Here is a 14,276-nt window from a genome sequence, read left to right as displayed (position 1 = left end):
GCCCAGACGTTGTCTCACTTCAGTCGTGGCCAGCTGTTGACCTTCCATCAAACAGAAGGACAGCCCTTTTTGACAGGGTGGTCACGGGTCGGAAGTCTTTGAACAGTTCTTAATGACGGGTCTGGAGTAGTTGCACCCCCTTAGGGAGCCGCTCAGTTCGGAGACCTTGCTAGGCGATAGTCTTTGCGCTAGCCACAGTCAACTGTTGTAGGACATGGTCTATTTCCTTTGAGTGGCCAGACACGGTGGTACTTTCATTAAGGATGTCATCAACGTAGATGAGGTTGCCTCTAACATAAGCATCGGGATATGCTTTGTTCAGGAGGGTGTTGCTTTCGGCTGGTGAGTTGGCCTAGCCGACGGGGCACCTCATGATCATTTAGTGTCTGTTGTTCAAGGTGAAAGCTAGCTTATGCTGGTCATTTGGATGTACAGGTATCGTCCAGAAGGCAGGGACCACATCAAGCGTTGAGTAGTTTGTTGGTCCTTGAGTTCTGGGCACTTCCTGTTCCAGTGGTGTCATTGGCCCTCGTGACAATGCATTTGCTGATTTAGCTTTCTATAGCCAGGCACCCTTTGATGTTTGGCTTGAGGACGGGCCAGATGGGTGCAGAGTAGGTGTTGTTGTATTGACAGATGTCCTTTTTCCACCATGGAGTTGGGTATTTCCATGTGAAGGTCAGTGGGACTTGCAGTCTAAAGAGTTTTTAGTGAGGGCACCGTTTTAGTCATACAGGATGTGCTGACGTTTGTTGGTTGACATCATCCTGCGTGGCCTCCGCATGTCCGTCCTGTTGAGGAAAGTGCCCTGTCTTCATCCATGTTAGTGATGGGGTGACAAGTGGCTGGGCACACGGCAAGGAGTTAGTCCTCAGTGAGCTCACTTCTGCCTACCTGTTATTTTTTTACTGGTAAGACAGACGTGAGTGTGGCGAGCTTGAATGGAACAGTATAGTCTGTGTTTTCTAAGCTCCCCTCTGGTGTCGTTGCATGTAGAGTGAGGCCACTAATTGGCCCAAGAGTTCAAAGTCATGGAACTCGTAGCTGACCAATCGTCCCAGTAGGTAGTCTTTGGGGATTTTTATGTCAGTTGCCATGCAGCTATTACACAAGACATATAGTGTTCATGAGGACAGTTCAATTTAGGGTATGGCTTCCAGGTTGAGGCCCAGTTTTATGCCTTCTGTTGTTGGTTGGAAGAAAAACCCAATGTGTGGTTTAGAGTTTGGCCTTTCGTATGGACAGCCATATAGAGCACCTGTTTGTATAGGCTGGCACCACAGAGTCTTGTTTGATGATGACAGAGCAGGCCTCTGGCATGGTCTGGCCTGAGTGGGGCTTCTTGAGGGTAGTGTGTATGCTTGTTAGTTGAACACAGGTCTGGGGGTGTGTTCAGGCGGAGTGTCGCACCGTGTGAGGCTGATGGCTGCTGGGTTGTCTGCTCACAGTGCAAGTGCAGTGTCATTCACAGTCCGGTTATTCAACATTAAGCCCTTTGAGGCCTAGGGCAGCAAGCGTTGGGGTTGCTAGCTGGTTTGAAGGCTACAGAGTAGCGACCTTGACCCCGTCTATGTTGTTGAGTTTGGGTTCTCGTGGGTTCCAGCAGTTTCCCGCGACCTCGGTGACCTGAAAGTCTGTTGGGGTTGACCTGACGGCTGTGAGAGAGTTCTCGCACTTGGGCCCAGATTTTAAAGGGGTTCAAAGTTCGAAAGAGGTTCACACATATCCAGCGGATCTTTTTCATTCAGCAGCAGGTATGTGCCCATTGGCGACGGGTACACGGGGTGCACTGCAGTCATGGGGACAGTAGTTACTTGAATGGGAGCGATGTATGTGAGTTGAACCTCAGTTTTGCTGTAGGATTTGCACCATCAGCCTGCCTGGTTGGCATTTAAGTGTTCGTTTTAGTCTCTGAGCTCTTGCTTTGAGTTACTCAAACAGGAAAGATGACATTAATGTGAGGTCTGCTCCCGTGCTGACCAGCGTTTCTCATCTTTCTTTCATCTCCACAGTTACAGCCAAGCAGTGCGTTGTTGCCATGCCATTTTGGTCAGGTTCCCCAAGAGTTGAAGTGCAGGGGCCTGAGCAGTTGTTTGTACGCGGGTGTGGCTGGTTGGTGGGCTGTGGCTCAGGAGGTAAACAGACAACCAGACCAGTGTTTTCTGGTACCTGAGGTTGCAAGCATGGTGGCACTGGCTGCTTCTTGGGGGAAGCGTGATGCTGCAGTTAGGTACACAGTCTTTAGCTTGTGTTGGACTCACAGTACTCTGCGGGGATGGAGCAGAAAGCAGGTGTTCAGAGGGGTAAATGGTTTTGGACCCCCCTCTAGTCATAAGGAGTCTGGTATGACTTCTTGTAGGGCTCCTTCAAGCTTTTTAGCAGTTCTGCTGCTCATGACGCCACTGTGTTTGGTGCATGTAACACTCTGGCATGTAACTAGCTGGATGCTGGTTGCTTGAGCTCCTAGCTACTGCAGGTTGGTCATTCCTTGGTTGCTGTAAGGCTCCTTTTGGGCTGCTTGTGGATAGTGGCTTGTCCCAGTATGTCTCTGAGCATCCTGTCTGGTGTTGGGACATGCGCCTTCCTGGCGGTGCTGTCCTCTGCTGGCGGAGAAAGGCTTTAACTCACTGTTTGGAAGTCTTGCGGCTGGGAAACAGTAGCGTGCCTTTTAAAGTCAGCTCCGGATGAGATTCTGAGACAGGGTAGCTTGTAGGTGTTTGACAGTCTTTCAAAACAGTCACAAATTTTATGAGCTAAACTCTGCCGCTGTTGGGTGGTCAGGGCGTGGGGGCAGGGCATTGCCCGAGTGCGGACTCACCACAGAGAGCAGGCTTTTGGGAGAGAGAGGATCTGGAAGGTGAAATCCTCCTCCGTCCGTGGCTCATTTCCTGTCTCGAAGTAGGGTTGGTGTAGTTGACTGCAGTATGCTTGTGAGGTCTCTTGGCTGTTCTGAGACCCATGGCGACAATCAGTCCTTACTCTGACACGGGGTCAGGTAAAACACTCTAGTGAGAGCTTTTGCATCGGCTCATAATCTGCTTTGATGGCATGTGGCTGTTGATTCAAGAAACTTCTTTCCTCACGGCTTGAAGTAATTCTTAGCAGATACAATTTGTCACAGTGAGTGGCACTTGGCCTTGTCTGTGTAAAAGTCAATTTCTTAGAAGTAGGAGTACGTGTCGTCGCCTCCAGCAGCAGGGTTTGGGGTGAAAGTTGGCATTTCCCTGGCCAGCTGGTTCAAAGTCTTTGGTTGACAGATGGTGTCTTTCGTGGGGGACCCCATTGGAGGGAGTCCTGGCCCTGTGTTGCTGATGGGCGTTGCTGGAATGCTGGCTGGCGGGGCGGTATGAGTTGGATTCACCCTCCTCTGCTGGTCTATCCAGTCTTGGCTTTTGGGGCTGACTGCGGCACTTCCCCTTTTCGGATAGTCATATGGGTTGTAGGAATGTGACAGTTCTGGGTGAACTCTGGTAAGTTCATGCTTAAAAGTCTCTTTGTTGGGTTCCGTGTTGAAATTTTGCTCGGGCCCTCAGCCGTTCACTTTAGAGGCTTTGACCCGAGCTTTACTGTCTTTAGTTCTGCTCTTTACAACAGTGTTTCAGCTTGTAGCTTTACACTCAGTTCATCTTTGGCTTTCTCCTCTTGTCGCTCCTTGTGTCCGTTGTTCGCTTGTAGCTCCATCGGGGCGCGCTATAGTCCGTCCATTTGCTCCAGAAGTTCGGCGTCCTTTTCCCTCGTCGTCTTGCAGGCGTCCTGGGCTCGATGCTCCAGCTGGTTGAGACCCGTTCCTATGGATCTGGCCTGTGCAAGGGTGAGGTGTGTCAGGACCCTGGAGAGTTGAGTCTGGGCTTGGCTGTCATGGCTCCGGGCTAGGTCATTCGCCCTCAGCGGATTAACGCAGACGTCCAGCTGTTCTCTGCTTGGCCGCTGCAACTCCATGGCGTCGTTGGGCAGGAGGTTGTGGGTTAAGCACTTAACCAGGTCTCCAGTTGGTCCCAGTGAGCAGCGGGCTGGACGCACTTGACATGCTGGTCTGTTGGGTGAGACAGAGATCCACATGGCCAAATCGAGTGGATGTTAGCATTGTGCTATATTATTAGTCTGACAGGGTTGTCAGCTAGGGGGTATGTGCCGGCTAAACGTTGGTCCTTCTAAGGATCCACTGGGGGCAGGACAATTCGGATGTCGAATTTGGGTGGCTAGATAACAGTTGATATCTACGTACTGGCCTCAAGGCTTTTAGTCATGCGCCAGGCTGTGCAAATTATCAATCAATTATTTAAATCACCCTGGTGGTTCTCAATAGCGTGGTCTTTGAGCAGGTCAAAGTAAATAAAAATAATTAAGTAAATAAAAATAACAGTAACTCAAAAACAAAAATAAATAAATAATACTAACGATAAGTTAGACAAAAAGGCACCTCGCTCGGATGAACAAGTGTACAGGGAAAGAAAAATGAAAGAAAATACTAATATGGATATCAGTAAATCTGAATAAAAATAAAACTGAAAGACAGACAAGGATGAGAAACGTGGGAGAGAGAGAGAGAGAGAATAGCAAAACCTATGGGCATGTCTAAAACGTTTGTTTTATAGTCCTGTAGTGGGCTAAGTTTAGACTAGGTTTTACATGCTATTTACGCTTGGTGGTGAGTGAAAGGCATTCAGATGAAAATCGCAAGAGCGTGCTATCTGGCTAGACTTTCCCCAATTCCTACTGCAGTCGCTATCAAATCACTTGCCCATAATGTAACTCGGTTGTGAACTCACACAGCGTAGGCCTTTAGCACAATACGTAGCACTCAAGGAAGTCACTGACTGCCTGGCATCATTCAAAATTGGGTTTCGCCTGATGATTCCGGTGCCGCTCTAGGCCTATAGAATGAGGTGGCCAATCTCACTCAGGCGGGCACGTGTGTGGAATCATGACAGGGTAATTAACCAAGATTGACCGTATGCCAGTGGGCACGGACAGTGCTTCTTGGAGTACGATTGCTGATGCCACTGTGATCCACACAAGCCAGAGTGACAAAACGCCAAGGTATCTAACGTATCCTTCAGCAGGGGTCAGTTATGTCAGACAGATGAACCCAATCTTTTGATCTGCAACCTGAATAACCTGTACGCTTAACCACAAAAGCACAGAGGACTCGGATCCGGATACAGGCAGTACTATGGATCTACTATTCTGGGTGAGCCAGTTGGAGTAGGAATCTTAGTATGCTGTAGTATCTGATGGATAAAGAAGGTTATCACCCTGTGATGGGGGGGAGGCTAAAGGAAAATTAAATCGGCATAAAAGAATCTAAAAGAATAATCATAATAATCCCCTATAGTTAAAAGCAGTACAGGACGGCTTAGAAAAAGTAGAAAGAGTGCCTTAGTATTCAGGGGCATCTACAAACATTAATGGGTTAGCCCAACATGTTTTGATCAGATGTGGGATCTATAGATTGATAGCTCTGAATTTAGCTTCAGACTAATACTTGCCCTTATATAGTAATACTTTCCCTATAACCTAAGAGGTGAGGAAATAAATAAGGCATAAGGAAAAGATGGAGTAAAAAAAAATCAAAAGGGAAGAAAAATTATGCCTATTAATGATAATAATAGAGAAATTACAGGCTATTCCCCAAATAGCAAAACCAACAAAATTAAAATTAAACATGACCTAAGTTTAGAATAGATTATTGGGAACTTGATTAAAAATCAAGTAATAACAAAATAAACTGGACACGGTTATAAAATGAAAAGACAGAAGGCAGAAAATTTATTTAAAAAAAATTGAAAGTAACAAAATAATTCATAACACCAAAAGAAATAAAAACAGACCAATAATCTATACTTAGGTAACTAAACTATTGTTTGGATAAAATGATAACAGGGAAAATAAAATGCTTAATCGAAATTAAAACAAATTAACTCCAAACTGTTTGACCATTTCAGACCACTTGAGACACAATGGTGGGCGGAACTGATGTGAGAAGAGCAGAAGGAGACAGGGGGAGATGTTTCCGTGTCGCACTTCACATTCGGTTAGCCTTGTGCTAAAGTTTGTTAATGTTACAAAATGTGAAGGGTTAGTTTGCTTAAGCTTTAGCTGGCGTTAGCCGCTAGCAAGTTGTTACGAGTTACGCTTCGCATCCGGTTAGCCTTGTGCTAACAGTTTGGTAATATCAAGACGCGAAGGGTTAGTTTACTTAAGGCTAGTCGTTAGAAGCTAGCGAGTTGTTTTGCCCTGTGATGTAAGCCGCGTCACACACTCTGCCTCCTGAAGGCGGATCTTATGCTTTGGGGTGGTGGCTACGTCATTCACGAATGCGTGCGCGCGCACGAGTTACGTGGACGAGGAGCCAATGAGCGCTCGAAGAGCTGTGTCATGAATGAAAGGAGCTCTCATTCATAACTTGGTATGCGGCTGACTTCACAAAGGCAAAGTGCGAACCACTAAGATTCGCATAAGCGGTCATTATATCATGTTGCCGTAACACTGATAATAATATTCGACCATTACAATTAATTAGACAAACAAACATAAAATGCGAGACGTCTCTCGAGGCGGTGCACGTTTGTACACAGATTTGGTCCGGACGAATTCACATCCATATCAGATTTCGGTACCATTTAAAACACGCTTATGATTCTGAGAATTCCTTTCGTCAGAAAGCGGTTAAAAGGCAAGCTTGCAACTCCCAAATACATTAATTTAGAACCGTCCAGCAGTTCTGAAATTAATTTCGCACGGCGGCGAAGCAAAGAGGTTAAACGTTAGGCAGCTAATCTAACAGTTTGAAACCACAGGAAAAATAGTCTAGAGGTTTTCTAGCTATAAGAAGGCCTTTTAAACGGACAGGTTTGGGGTTTCCAAACTGTCCCACAAGCGCTGAGGGAGGTGTATTTTCCTCCGACAGGCACACTAAAATATTTAAATGATTTGCGGAACGTGCGTCTCTGCAAAATCGACACAACACTCAACACAGGCAGCTCTCTGCTGTGTTTAGTGAACAGAAAGGCTAGAGGAGGCTTTTTGTCCTCCCAGCTTTGAAGAAAAGGAAATGCTTCTCGCGGTACTTTTTTTTCTTCTATAGCGCGCTCCATAAATCACAATGAATTGGAAAGTTTGTTTCACAGAAAATGTTTGAAAATGACTGCTGCGTTCTCCACCAATTATGTAACAGAAATTAGCTCATTTTATGAATATTAATAATCAACAATAACGGTTTATTCTTAATTATTAATATTCCGGCTTAAGCTTCAGTCAATTTGGTCAAACAAACATATGAATATATATGATCATGCTCGCGCGACCGAGCTGATTCCCAGATTATGAATATTAATTATCAACAATAACAAATTATTATAAAAGCGTCTTGAAGAATAAGCAGTCAAATATTATTTACTGTCATCATGGCAAAGATGAAATAAATCAGTTATTAGATGAGTTATTAAAACTATTATGTTTAGAAATGTGCAAAAAAAATCTGCTCTCTGTTAAACAGAAAACAGAGAAAAATTAACAGGGCCCAATAATTCTGACTTTTTCTGGGTTTTCTGTACATAGTCATACAAATATAAAAATAATATATTTTAAAGGAAAAGGGGATAAAATATGATCAGAATGTTCCTTTCAGTTTTTCACATTCACATTTTCTAAATTAAAAATCAATCAAGCAATCCCTTTTTATTTATATAGAGCTTTTCACAGCATATTGTCAAAGAAGTAAACAGTATCAGACAGAATCAAATATACCCTAAATGTTATATTCCAAATACATAATTAGATCACATTTCGTAAATCCTACACAGTAATTAAATGAATAAATTAATTCTTGTTATCATTCATTCATTTATATGAATAAATAATGACACTAGCACGATTGTTGCAAGATTTATTGTATCTTTATGCAAAATGATCATTTATTTTATGTTAAATGTACTTAAAGTGTGTCTAGATGAAAAGAAAATACAAATTGGTTTTAAATTATTTGTGGCCGAAACGGGATTCCAACCCCATAATTTTGTGTATTTTACTTGTCGCAACTTCCTTCGTTCCAATTGGCTAGACCGCGCTCTACACCTATGTGCGACTGGCCTTCGCATGTAAGGCGAACGTGATAACCACTACACTACGGAAACTTTCAAGAGCACAACAAGCAGATAACCCTTTTTGATTGGGTGCCTGTTGACGATCATTGCTAGTGCGGCAGTGGATGTTATTATTTTGTCGCCAAAAGAAGAACACTTTTTCTGCTCGGTTTCGAACCGAGGACCTTTCGCGTGTTAGGCAAATGTGATGACCACTACACTACAGACACCCCACAAGTGTTTTCATCAGCAAAGTTAGGCCTGCAAGGATAAAACAAGGTGTACGCGTTTGTCAATCAAGCGGACAAAGCCAACTCAGCGTGACAAGCTCCCTGCAGGTATTAGGGCCAATTTACAATCCGGGCCCAACACAGCTGTACAGGTCCTTGCGAAATGTCCCCTTTCGTTACATTTGAAGCACCTGAATTCTGGGCATTCCTTCATCACATTTTCTGAGCTCATGCATAGTCGACAGGTTTTTACCTGATTGGTGTGCATGACTCTAAAGTGCTGTGGCCCTTCCGCCGTCTCGATTTTGGTACTGTATGGTAAGGAGACCGTCTCTTCTGGAAATCTGTTTTTTACAAACCTTGTTCCATCTTCTATGTTTGTGCCTGGATACAGTCTTCTTTTAGTTTTAGACATGGGGAAAACTCCCCATCCCTCTAGCTTGCTTAAAATTTCTTCATCAGCTAGGTAAACAGGCAGATGCTTGAACGAAACAACATAGTCTCTGTTTTGTAACCTCCGTACTTCAGATTTCACTCCTTTAATTGTCAATCCATTGTCTATTAAAATTTCGGTGTCATCTTCAGTCTCCAATGTTACTTCATACTCCCTTGTTTGTTTGGGTCTCACCGCCAGAATTCTTCCTTCTCCAATCAGCTCCGTGACTGCTTTGATTATATCAAATCTTCTTGCATCTTTTACATTTCTACGTCTACAGTTACTGTTGCTTTCTTTGTGCATACTCTTCTTTGTATCTCTTGCTTATCCTTACCTTTTTCACCTCTTCGTTGGCCGGGCTCTTCATTTTATTTATCTCTTTGTCTGTTGTCAAGTCCATTTTCTTTATCTCTTCGTCTATTATCCAGCCCATTTTCTTTATCCTTTCATGCAAGTCCCTCCATTTCCATGTCGCTGCCGGGTAATCTGTCCATGATTAAAAATAAAACACACAACATAACCACCCTCAAGTCAGCAAAATGCTGCTGTTAGGTGGTTTTTAAAGACAAAAACAAAACAAACAAACAAAGACACTTAAGGTCAATAAACAAAAAGGTAGACAAACAAAATGGGGAGAGCCTTTCTCTCCTTACTGCTGCCAACTCACTTCCTGTTTGCTCTATAGCGCCCTCAGGGTGGTGCGGCCGTAAGCAATGACAGCTGTCAAGTGTTGGCTATTGAAACCAGGCGCAGCCCCAGGAGGCGAGCACAGCTTAGCTGCCTGCTGCGCCAATGAGCTGGACAGCAGGAGCTGGGCAAGCTGTGAAACACCACATTCCATGTCACGGTACTGCGCTGTGGCTCCCAGGAGACAGCTCCCACAAGGTATGCATGTCAGGATGGCCGAGCGCTCTAAGGCGCTGTGTTAAGGTCACAGTCACTCCATGAGGTGTGGGTTCGAATCCCACTTCTGACAAACTGAGCCTGCGGCAGTGTGCTCAGGCTGAAGTCTTTAACTCTCTGCCACCATGTCCGAATGATACAGTAACACTGACAAAGCGCTGCATCACGCGGGCTTTAATGCAAGTGTACCGAAAGGCGATCAAAAGAATTGTCCTGGGATGGTGTTGATTTTTAAGGTTTGCAGGGCATTTTTTCGTCAAATCCTCGTACAACGTCAAGTCATGACATTTGACAGATCCACGCCCTTGTATCGTTGATCATCCAGTGAGCAGAGAGCCAATGGAGAATGTGCGTAAAAGCAAATCTGAACGTTTCCGCCCAGTTTCTAACAGGAGACCCTCTGCTTGTATAGCCATCATGATAGCCACTGGTGATAGCCACACGGTTAGGTGATAGCCACACGGTTAGGGTGAGAGCACTGTCTTGTGGTGCCATCGCAGAGAGACTGAAAGTCACTTTCCGCAATGTTTTCATTCAATGTTCTACGCTGGTGGAATCACCTTCCCATTCCCACTCGGATTACGGATACACTGGTATCCTTCAAACGAGAGCTAACACCCATCTCTTCAGAGTACACCCAAACCCCGGTGAATATACCTCTCTCTAAAGAAAACGAAACTCCTACTCCAGCACTAAATTCTCTGAACACAAACAAATTACTTGGAATAAATAGCCCTTTTTCGTATGCTTTGCCTCGTCTTGTTGAATACCTCCACTATTGTATGTCGCTTTGGACAAAAGTGTTCGCTAATTGTATGCTTCCGCCCAGTTTCGAACAGGAGACCTTTAGCGTGTAATGCAAACATGATAAAAAACTACACTACGGAAACCAATAGGCCAGTGCTGCTTTAAGTATTTATAGTCTTTTTTTGTAGAGCTGTCTTGTACGGTCTGCACCATGGAGGGCCAGCAAACGCACTGGCCAACCTGCTCATGCACAACATAAAGCTAAAAGAAATCAGATTCTACGCAAGTTTGCGACACCGCGAGGGGAGGTGGTAACACTTTATTTTGATGGTCCCCCTTTAGATAGTCTGTTGACCATAAGTTACTTTTCAAGTTCTTATCTGTTTAATCTCACCTGGGTAGTATCTTTAGATTGTCTTTTAAATGTTTCTAGGCAATCATTACAACGTCTACAACATGTAAACATTTAATAAACTTTTGGTAAGTTGTGTTACCAATATAGGTTCTAGATGGTCAACAATGTATAAGTAGATATGTAACAAATCTTCAACAAATGTTCAACAAAGTATCAGTAGATAAGCAACAAATCCTCAGCATTAAGGTTCTAGATGTTCAACAATGTATCAGTAAATATGTAACAAATCTTCAACAGATGTTCAACAAAGTATCAGTAGATATGCAACAAATCCTCAACATTTATTAAACTTTTGGTAAGTTACGTGCTACCAAATTAGGTTGTAGTGTATTACAGTGTATTAGTAGATATGCAACAAATCTTCAACAAGTTTTCAGTAAATTTACCATCAAGATTTTTTTGTTGTCAATGTCTGCATGTAGTTGTTATTCAGTTTATGAATAGACCTTCAGTAAACATTCAGATGCCTATAAGTAGCAACGCAACATAATTTAAAATGAATATTAAACAAATATAAAGTTAGGGTTAGGTACAAATTTCATACATGTATTTGCAAAAGTATTCAACTTTTGTTGCATTTAACCTAACTTTCAGTAGACAGTTAGTTTACTTTAAGTTACATTTATCTGCTCATCTGTTGTCACACTAGGCCCATCAAAATGAAGTGAAAACCTAAGAAATGCTGTTGAATGACTGTAAGGAGCCAACATCACAGACAGCATGGTTACTATTCCGTAAATGTTCAGCAGATAGTCAACAGACAGGTAGTAGCAACACTGGTGCAAGTATTTGAAGACACACAACAGCACCACACATACAAAAACATAAAAATAAATACCAGAGTCATTAGTTCATTCAACTGCTTTTAATGTATTGCTGTCAAAAATTTCAGTAAACACAACTGAACATTAAATGGCTCTTGCTCGCTCTCTTTCTTTATATATATATATATATATATATATATATATATATATATATATATATATATATATATATATATATATATATTAGGGATGTGCGGAGCAGCCGGTATTTGTATTTGTATTTGTTGAGGGGGGGAAAAGTATTTGTATTTGTATTTGTATTCGAGTAAAATTCAAAATGGTGCAAAAATATATATTTTTTCTATTACACTTCTAATTTACATTATAGTGAAAGTGTTGTTTAATTATACCCATTATTTAAATTATAGATATGCAATATTGGTTGTTGTTTTTGAACATGTGACAAGAAATGTCATTGAAAAGAAAATAACATAGAAGCCATTATCTCATCCATGGTTAAACCAACAACTAATAAAATACCATTGTGAATATTATGAACCCCACCACCACCGTTCTTGTTGAAGGACACTGAATAGACAGAATAAAAACAAATAATATTTCAAAAAACTGTTCTTCTTCTGAAATAACTTTTTTCCAATGGACAGAATTCCAAATACTAAAATTAACTAAATAAATCTTAATAAACCCTGCCCGGGATATCTGGCAGAACAAAAGTATTCTATATAATACTAAAAGATACAGCACTGCTATTGTCATCTGCCTGCCACAAAACAGACACAAAGTTTGTTTTTGTTTTTTTAGGTTTGAAACTGACTTGCTGGGGCAGAATGTGGCTGTGTTGATGGTTTGGTGCTTGTGGAGGATTTAGCAGAACATAGCTGTGCTGATTGAGGGGATTGATACTTGTGGGGGGTTTACAGACAGTATCAGGAGAGGATGCTTTTAGTGCATGTGATAATACATTACATAGAAGGTTGCGCGGTGGCACAATGAGTACCACTGTCGCCTCACAGCAAGAAGGTTGCTGGTTCGAGCCCTGACTGGGTTCTCCCCATGTTGGCGTGGGTTTCCTCCGGGTGCTCCGGTTTCCCCCACAGTCCAAACACATGCAATACAGGTGAATTGGGTAAGCTAAATTGTCCCTATTGTATGTGTGTGAAAGAGAGTGTATGGATGTTTCCCAGTGCTGGGTAGCAGCTGGAAGGGCAGCCACTGCGTAAATCATATGCTGGATAAATTGGTGGTTCATTCCACTGTGGCAACCCCAGATTGATAAAGGGATTTAGCCGAAAAGAAATTAATGATTATGCATAGAAGATGTTGACAGATGTTTAATATCTCTGCCGATTTCACTTTTGCACACATTATACAGTATCAGTTTGTTTTATCTGCAGCTCCACTGACTGTAAAATTCTTCCACAAAGAACATGTTTTTTTTTTTTTTTTTGACTGGTGGAGGACCAAGAAATGGCTCAGAAGCAGTCTCACTCTTTTTCTATTCGGGTGCCCAAATGTATTTGAGGAGTTTCAAGTTAATAAAAAGTGACGGGAAGCTATGCTAAGGTTAACTAGCCTATAGCATATATCTTGCTGTCTGCAAAAGACAGTAATGTAGACGTACCATATAACTCCCATAAGTGCATACTATTCGACACAACAGCACAAGCATCATTTTAACCTTTATAAATGAACGTTAATGTTACTCTGTCAACAGTCTATTGTCTAAATTACCGCGCTAACAGAGCTAACGTTGCGTAAACAGAGAGCACCCGATTGCAAACTTCCCGATCCAGATCAAACACCGCTACAAGTTTATAAACTGCATCTGGAACCCAATTAAGGTACAAAATTCTATTTAACAAAAATAGGGATGCAGTAAAGTATTTTTTTCGCTCAGCCGAGCCTTCTCTGTCTGTATCTGTGGAGAAGATTGTGCCAGACACCTCCGCCCCGCCCTCCGACTGAGCGTCTCTCTCGCTCTCTTTCTCTCTCTCTCTCTCTCTCTCTCTCACTCACTCACTCACGCTGGCATGCACTGTGGTCTCATGAGGAAACGCTGCTTTTTGATATAGTGTTTTTCTTGCTCCCGAATACAAATAATTTTTCAAGTATTTGTTCGAAATAAGTATTCGTAAAAACACGCTATTCGTGCCTTTCCGAATACCGTATTCGGGTTCGGCTCCACCCTTAATATATATATATATATATATATATATATATATATATATATATATATATATATACAACAATTTTGTCTGGTTCTCTAATCTGATTGGCTGATAGCCGTGATATATTTATGTAATATCAGCACCCGTACAGCCTCTTTACCCTTTGTGTATTACTCCGCCCACATACAGCCAGCAGAAAGCAGACACTACAGGTCTAAAGTTTAAAAGATGCTTGCTCAACTGTTTAACTGTCAGCTTATGATTTGAATCCAATGCGGAAGAAAGTAGTTCCTCATACTAAAGGGTTTTTGAGACTCTCCATGTTTTATTTAGTTTTTATATCCACAATTATGCCATCAAACTGTTGTATAAATGCAATATCACACTCGTAGCACTGCGATATGGCTGTATATCGGCACTGGTGGGGACACTAACGCATGCCTCCCACCAGCCATATACAGCCATATCGCACTGCTACTCGTGTGATATTGCTTATATATATATATAC

At 42.5% G+C, this 14,276-nt stretch overlaps 1 non-coding gene across 1 annotated transcript; it reads right to left on the bottom strand.

Moving 5' to 3' along the window:
• Positions 1–8,241: 8,241 nt before the first annotated feature.
• Positions 8,242–8,313, bottom strand: trnav-aac (transfer RNA valine (anticodon AAC)). The gene has a single exon. It is a non-coding gene; the product is annotated as a tRNA-Val (tRNA).
• Positions 8,314–14,276: the final 5,963 nt, after the last annotated feature.

This window comes from Danio rerio, chromosome 22 (genome assembly GCF_049306965.1).
Source record: "Danio rerio strain Tuebingen ecotype United States chromosome 22, GRCz12tu, whole genome shotgun sequence".
In the NCBI taxonomy this organism is placed as follows: Eukaryota; Metazoa; Chordata; class Actinopteri; order Cypriniformes; family Danionidae; genus Danio; species Danio rerio.
This window is presented reverse-complemented; position numbering and strand designations above follow the sequence as displayed.